The following is an 8,599-nucleotide window of genomic DNA, read 5'->3' as shown; positions in this document are numbered from 1 at the left end:
TAACAACGCGCGGCTATTGACCTGAAAGACTTTTTCGAAGTTGTAGAAAAGAAGAAGGACTATCATTTTCAAATGCCTTTTGTGTTTGCCTCGGTCCCGTGCGGTTTCTGATTACAAGAATTCACCATCTACTCTAAGGAAACGGGAAGAGGTACGATTTAATTCTGATGGCTAGTTTGTCTAACAAAATTAGTTCTTCAGATTGGGGAAACCCCTGCGTCGGTGCTCATAACAGCAGTAGCTAAAGCTAATTTCCCATTTCAATTCGATGCTGTCGTTTCAGATTATATTATAATGGGATATGTTTTAAATGTTGCCAGTATGATACCAGCAGTTTAAATGGTTTTATTTTGAGAGATTATTGTACATTTCCTTTTAAAAACACATATTACCATAGACTGAATCATATAGAGTTTAACATTAAATGCGTTCTTTTACCTGCAGAACGGATCGCGTTCGGTAAGGCAACTGAAGAAGTGCATTGTGGGATTTGTAGTTTGTGAGTTGCAAGTGCTTCAAATCACCTGGCCATAATAATAGATCTATATTAAATGATCTCAAAGGCCGGATGGGGACCGCAGGTCGTGAGTTTGAGTTTGTGCAACATCGAGCATTGATTGGCTGTAAATGCACATAATCAAGCCAAGTATGTCTACGCAGCCAGATGAAAACAGATTTGTACCCTGTCGTGCTAATAAAATATCTTGTCAGCGATGGCAACGCTCCGCCTGACCACCAGAGGACGCGCGTCGTCTCCGACACACGATCCGCCGAAGCGAATGACTTCTCCAGCCAGCCAGCGGTCTTCCAATACGCCTGCTGCACGGTGACTCCCGAACCTCCTGCCTCCCCGGCTGCACGGCTCCTCGTCGCGGAGTCTGGTCCCCCCAAGCCCAGCGCCGCCCTCCCTCACTTGCTGTAGCTTCCCTGCTCTCCCGGTCCTGCAGCAGGTGCGCACCTCTGTTCAGATGCGCGATACTTAAAACGAAGGGATAAATCGATCGTACATTATGGGATTTTGCGAATTATTGATTATTGAGGGTGAAATTATCTTGCAAATACGATAATTATTATACGTATGGAAAATCAAATGTATTATCATGCACAGTATGATGCAAACCAAGCATGCAGACAGATTATCAGTTAGTCTTCAAAAATGTGTCCGTGTCATGGCATCTTTTTTCATGTTTACCGCACAAAACGTACAGATTCTGGAGTTTCAGCGAGGTGCGTATTTTACGTGTGCTGGATTCACAGGTCAGAATAGATTTAGGTGATCGTATTTCCAGTCTTTTCAAATGTGTAGACTATATCTAATATATCTTTTATCTAATCTTGCTTATATTATATGCTTAAAATTGTTATGTGGTGTAATGATCACCCAAACCCATTATATTGTGAACAGATGATTAACAAAAATGTCTATTAATCCATTAGAAACTCTGCAGGGACAGATGAGCAGTAAATTAAAATGAGACTTTATAGCCACAATACATCACTGTACTTTTACTTTTGATACTTGAGTACCTTTAAAGGCAAATATATTTGTACTTTTTATTGAAGTAGAAATTAAATTGGAGGGCTTTTACTGGAGTAAAATTTTACCCTGGGTAACTTTACTTTTACTCAAAAGTAAATAGTTTGTGTACTTGGTCCACCACTGCTTCCCGCTACCATGGATCCACTACAGTTTGCGTACCAGACTAACGGTTTCACTGACGATGCCATCAACCGTCTGCTGCACATAACCCCATATCAGCTGGACACGGGCAGGGGAACTATGTTAGGATGCTGTTTGTGGACTACAGTTCAGAATTTAAAATACATGATTCCTTCCAAGCTCACCATTAGTTGAAGGATCTGGGTCTCAGTCCATCACTTTCTCAGTGGATCCTCAACTTTCTCAGAGACAGACCACGGTCGGTGAGGGAGGGGAAACATGCCTATCCCTCTATTTCTTTCTTCAATGGCAATGAATTTAAACCTCTGACGCGGCTACACAGTCAGAAGAGTTTTCATCCAGGATGTCTCTGTCTGGACTAGTCTCTCAGTTCCTGCAGCTGAAGATCATCCCCACAGCATGATGCTAGACTACTACCAGGACCACTGGATCTTCTGCCTATGAACCAGAAGACCCAGGTTCAAATCACACTTCCTACCATTGTGTCCCTGAGCAAGACATTTAACTGTCCCTGTAATTACTGATTGTAGTTTGCGCTGCATAAGGGCATCAGATAAACGTGTATAAATGGAATGCTGCCAGAACAAAGTTTCACTGTAAGGGTTGAATTTGCCTGAGGATGAGCGGTGCCTTGTTTTCTTCCAATACTACGGAGATTGCACCTTCTGTGCTGCACAAGCAAGACAAATAAAAACCACTGTGATTATTTTCTGTCACGATCGTCCCATCTTTCTTTCACTAAGCAATCCTGGGGCACAAGAAGTTGATTGGGCATCTTATGTTCGCTTCATAGATATCTTCATACCATTAGCTCCTCTGTTGCTGCTTTGCGAGTGTTCTGAGAAAAGTCTTTTATGAACAGCAACGGTTGGATGGGCTACATCACTCTTTTCGATCTCCCAAGGCAATCAAGCGCTGGAGAAACCCCTGCAATCATCATCGACTGTCCCACAAGTGCATCAAGAGTTCACATCAAGAGTGTCTCAGACCGGAGAATTTTGTTTCTAATGGTCTGAGAGTCCTGCCATGAAACGTGAAATTAGAGACACCAGCAACGCCAGTCAGATGTATTTCTGGAGCCTGAGTGCCCGACATCAGAAGAAATTTGGAAGTGCTGGCTAAAGTTAAACATTCATATTCTAAAATCATAATTCACGTCGGTACAAATGATGCCGGTAAAAACAATTGGAAATCACCAAAAATAATTTTATAGAGATGCTGGACCAAGCAAAGCAGATGTGTGAGGCAGTAATATTCTCTGGCCCCACACCTCAAATGAAGTAGAGCAGTGAAACATCTGATTGGGGGCAAAAAAAAATTAATGTGGGCTTTATTAATAATTGACAGATTTTCTGGGGAAAGCCTGGTCTTTTAGTCCATCTTGGAATGGCGCCACTCGACTATCATGTTCTCATCTTGAGGAACACAACAAAGGTGTGGAGAGGGATGAGACCAAAAAATACAAACAGTGCTTTTATTTATAGTGAATATTTACAACCATAAACAGAACATAATATTTCCATACCATAAACACAAACATAACATTTCATTTTACGCTGACTATAATACCATGGGGTTAGATACCAAGGGAAAGCGAACCAAAAACACCAAACCACACACAAGCGAAGGCACACAATACCTTAACCACTCAGAATACCCAATCACCCAAGTTTAATCTATTTCTCTCTGAGTTGCCCTAGATCCTGGTTCCTTCTGAGCTTCTGACCAGACAACCCAGCATGAAATACACCAGAGGGTCACCACAGCCACCAACACCGTAATGGCTACGGCTTCAGGGATCTTCAACTGGACCTGAAGCATTATAATTCACATTTTTCTTTTTTTGGACAAATCATTACCAACCCGGCATTGATGCCAATTGCAGGCTCACTCTTCCCTGGAACAGGGACCCTCTCAGTTTTCCTTCTTCCCAAGGGAGTTTTTTTCTTGTGCAGAAGGGTCAAGTGTGGGGGTGTCAACGTCAGGGCCTGTGAAAGCCCATTGAGACAGATTGTATGTGATTTTTTTTTGGCTATATAAGAAATAATTGTTGTTGAGAGGCTTCCATCACTCTGGTCACGCTACGGTGTGTGCCTTTCCAAAAGAGGTTCAATTTACTTTTTTTCGTCCACAGGTGGACTCCAATTAAGCTGCAGAAACATCTCAAGGATGATCAGGGGAACCAGGAGACACCTGAGCACAATTTTGAGCTTCATGGCAAAGGGTGGTAGTAGCCTAGTGGGTAACACACTCGCCTATGAACCAATAGACCCAGGTTCAAATCCCACTTACTACCATTGTGTCCCTGAGCAAGACACTTAACCCATAGTTGCTCGAGGGGGGACTGTCCCTGTAACTACTGATTGTAAGTCTCTCTGGATAAGGGCTTTCTATGCTTTCTCCATTTTTTTATTTTTAATACATTTAATATTTAATTTTATTTCATTTTAATTCTTAATATTGAGGAAATTCCGGAAGTCCTTGGAAGTAACACCAGCTCACGCCGAACACACCAAATAGTGCAGTCACAGTGATGTGCAAAAGTGCACATCGCTTTGGTCTACAGAGTGACTTCTGTCATGAGCAACTGAGGCTTCCACATGTAGTATTTTCACACATGCCCTGTCTGTTGGAAGTTCAGATATGAGAAAAAAAAGATTGAACAGAGCCCCTTCAAATCCTGGGTCTTTCAACTGCATGCGTGTGTGTTTACATTTTTTACAATAAAATATGTTAATGCGATTGTTGATGTTTTGTGTGTGTGTGTGTGTGTGTGTGTGTAAAGGGATGCCAGAGGGGGTATTCGCCCAGCCAGGGCACCAACCAGGCCAGGATCGCCCTTGCAGGCAAGAGTGTGGCTACTACCATCTAAACACGTCATTCAGGGCTATATTAGTCAGATTTTGAGAACTTTTTATTATTATGATTTCAGTCAGAAGCATGTCTTCAGTTCTTGGGCTCCTTCAGTACCAGAATTATGTTCCCTGATCTCCAAAGTCCAAGAAAGGCAAAAAATAATAAAATGATGGCAGTGAAACGGGGGAAACCTCATTAACGTGACAGTCAGAACTGCAGCAAAAATCCCTCACTCCATTTATTAAACATTATGTGCTCATAGCAGGGAGGCATGCTGGTTCTGCCCTAGTAGATAACATCTTCTGATAGTGAACAGAACAAGGAGTGCATCACACGACTTTGTGACGCAACGGAGCAATAGGCCAAGCAATTTTTGTGAGAACCTAATGCGTGGCACGACAACTCGCAGAGATAAATGGAAGCTGACAGAAAAGGCTTCATGTCTGGAATGTTCTGGCAGTTTTCCTCAAACTCCTTCCAAAACAAGCTGCCTCTTTAGGGCAACATGTTTCCCATTCACTGTGAAACAGGCCTTGCCGTTTCCTACGTATTCCCTGAACGCCAGGGGACGACAGGAGTGAGGACCAGAGAAGGCAACCTGTTCTCCTTGCGCAGGAAAGGCAGACATGTCCTACTCTTCAGACCTCTTTCAGCTTATTAGGGGGGGGGGGGGGGGTATGGCAACAGGGAGATTATCACTGGTATAGACTGTGCCCAGTTGGAAACGAGTAAAGAATGCCGGTCTTTCTGTCGTTCGTCTAGCCAGATTAGTTTTCATTTTTAAAGGCACATCTTGCCCTCGCTATGACCCATTTAGTAGCTGTTAAATTTGCAGGATATGTTCTGCTTTGATATTTACTGGTGATGGGCTTTACCATAACAGTAAATACTTTTCAGTGGCATATTTTATGTTTGTCTAATACTCTTCCACTTTTCAGCTTTATAAATAAAGAAGTGGTTAAGGATAAACAGGGCTTTTTTATTATCTGTGATTGCTACATTCATGTAGTTATAAAAAGCATGACAATATATTAAGTAATCCAAAGTATTCAGAATACATTACTCATATTGAGTAACTTAACGGAATACGTTACAAACTACATTTTGGGGTATATATTCTGTAATCTGTAGTGAAATACATTTTAAAAGTAACCTTCCCAACACTGTGTTAAACACATTGCAGGGACAGGTCCATTACAGGTGATAGGTCAATTTCCATAGTTGGCGGTTCTCCCAGAGGTGGTAGGAAGGATAGTCTATGAGACATGTCAATTTCTGCCATGGAGAATAAGACCTCCTCCTTTTTTTGTTGAGTGAGGAAGAAATGTCAAAAAGGTTAGAATCGCAGCGGCAGGATGAAGTTTTCCAGCTACATTGAGTACGACAAAGCCATCTCTGACACTAGTACTTAAAGACCTTCTACAGCGCATCCATCCTAACCTCAGCTCGACACAGTTCTGTTAGTCTGGCCCTCAAATAGACCCTGGTCTGTGCCAGTTGCTGTGGCATCTTTCTTCAGGCAGCTCCATTTTTGAAAGTGAAGTGATTGTCACATGTGATACACAGCTTTGAAGTCGATACTCATCCTCATGCTGCATGGATTAGCTCTTCCTGTCTTTAGCCATCCCAGTCCACTCCTGACCTCCTGAACCACAATGAGAATTAGTAAGGTCAGGCGCTACTTTATGGATTTATATATTAATGTATTATGAAAAATAAAGCAGTCCTAAAAATCGCTATACATCAGAAGATTAGTAGGAATATATTTTGGCATCACTTGGCCTAGTTTAAACTTTATACGGTGGTTTTTGCAGAGAGAAGGTGGACTTGGTGAGGGGGCAACATAATTATGGAGTCGATCACGCTGAGAAGAGACAACAATGGATTCTGGTTTTAGCAGGCCAGTTTTAGTCAGAAATAACCAACTGTGAACCTGTTTTCATCTGCCTAATTATATGCCTAACTATCGGACAGATTTGCTGAAGTGCCCCTACTCCAGAGTTTCAACAGCTGACCCCAAGGTTATGAAGAAAACCTACATTCTGTCATGTCAGTGAGCTGACAAGGTAAGTAAGCGCAGAGTCGAGACATAATGGGAAACAATTATTTATTAAACAATAAAGGAAACCAGGCACGGTGGCCGAAAACTGGGTAAACAAAGGGGAAGAACCAAAACCAGCCTGCAGGTGTGTGGCGATTGCCCGAACTCAAGACAACTTAACACAAACAGTTGCAGGGCCAACAGGTTGGCGACTTCCCGTCGCCCTCTTTCACCAGCTTCCCTCTGTGTCGCTGTCTTCCTCCTTGCAGTCCTCACACCACCGGAAGTGACATGGGTCCCCACAGACCTTGTGACGATCGTGGATGGGTGCGATGGGCGGACTTGAAAACTGGATCACATGTTTACAACTCTGCTGTGCTACTCAAAGGTCTTCACCACAGAAGAATCAGAAGAATCAGAAAATCTTTATTGTCTTTGTAACAATTACAACGAAAAAGAAGTCAACTAGCATATATGCTAATATACAAAATATAATACAAATATAATGAAATATGATACAAATAATGAGGTAGAAACCTTATTGCACATTAAAAAGAAATTGAGTTGGAGGTTGAAAAATTGATTAAATGCCCCACCACAGTGGTGTCTGCAAATTTGACACTGGTGTTGTTGTTGTTGTGGGTGGGGGCACAGTCATGTCTGTACATAGTGAAGAGCAGGGGGCTCACCACCCAGCCTTGAGGTGAGCCAGTACTGACGCTGATGGTTGAGGAGATGTGAGGGCCCATCCTGACCCTTTGTGTGCGGTCCATCAGGGAGCCAAGTGGAATATGGGAGGCCCAGATCTGACAACCCCTAGAGCATCAGCGAAACCCGGAAGCAGATGGGGCTCAAGGTTGTCTGTGCGCATGAGAGGTATTTGGCCTGGAGGCGTGGCTTGGCACAGGTCGAGGAGCGTGGCTGAGGCGGAGCATGGATACGTCATGGGCGGGGATCGAAGGCATCTGAGCATATGGAAAGCGTTTGGCCAGGAGGTGTGGCTTGGCACAGGTCGAGGAGCGTGGCCGAGGCGGAGCATGGCTACGTTATGGATGGGGGTCGAGGGTGTCTTTGTCTTTGGGAGTCGCTTGGCCAGGAGCCGTGGCTTTGCACAAAGCATGGCATGGTTCGAAGTCCGCAGCAGAGGCGTGGCCGAGGCGGAGCATGGCTACGCCATGGATGGGGGTCGAGGGCATCTGTGTCCGTGGGAGCCGCTTGGTCAGGAGGCGTGGCTTGGCACAGAGAATGGCATGGGTCGAGGCACATGGCCAAGGTGGAGTGTGGCTATGTCATGGATGGGGGTCAAGGGCATCTCAAGTGTTCAGGAGGTATTCGGCCTATTCCTGGTCTTCTCTGGGCCTAATGCAGCAGCAAAAACGCCGACCAATACGGCGGAAGAAAGCCTGGATCCTTTTGAGGGTCTTCAGACGCCGACAAGGAGCAGTTTTGTTCTTTTTTTCAGTCCTCAGATCTGGGTCATGTTTTTTCTGTGGACTGTGCTCCTGCTCTTCCTGGGAACCAGGCTGATAGGGAGGCAAATAGTAAATAGACAGAAATTAGGTTAGCACACAATATACACAGAAACAACAAACGGTGGTATAATTTAAGTGGGTAAGACACTCGCCTACAAACCAGAAGACCCAAATACCATGTTGTGTCCCTGAGCAAAACACTTAACCCTAAGTTGTTTCAGTGGGACTGTCCCTGAAACTACTGATTGTAAGTTGCTCTGGATCAGGGCATCTGATAAATGCCATAAATGGACAACGAAATGGATCAAAAAGTTGAATCTACTCTACAGTCGTCATCAATGAACCTTCATATATTCAGTGTTCTGTCCACAGTACACCAAAATTCCATTCCCCTCTTAATATTTAGACACAGGGTTATGGACTGGGTAATGGGTGGAGACAGAGGGGACCAACCTTCTTCCGCTGCAGCCGTAGTTGGAACACAGACCGCGTAAGTTCCGGCCGGTTGACAAACGGATGCTGCACAACAGACACACACAAAAACATAGA

General features: G+C 43.9%; 1 long non-coding RNA gene across 1 annotated transcript; it reads left to right on the top strand.

Moving 5' to 3' along the window:
- On the top strand, positions 1-3,874 carry LOC114801941 (uncharacterized). The gene is made up of 3 exons (XR_003751666.1): positions 1-151; positions 445-459; positions 712-3,874. It is a non-coding gene; the product is annotated as an uncharacterized LOC114801941 (long non-coding RNA).
- Positions 3,875-8,599: the final 4,725 nt, after the last annotated feature.

Source organism: Denticeps clupeoides, chromosome 1 (assembly GCF_900700375.1).
Source record: "Denticeps clupeoides chromosome 1, fDenClu1.1, whole genome shotgun sequence".
Lineage (NCBI taxonomy): Eukaryota > Metazoa > Chordata > Actinopteri > Clupeiformes > Denticipitidae > Denticeps > Denticeps clupeoides.
This window is presented reverse-complemented; position numbering and strand designations above follow the sequence as displayed.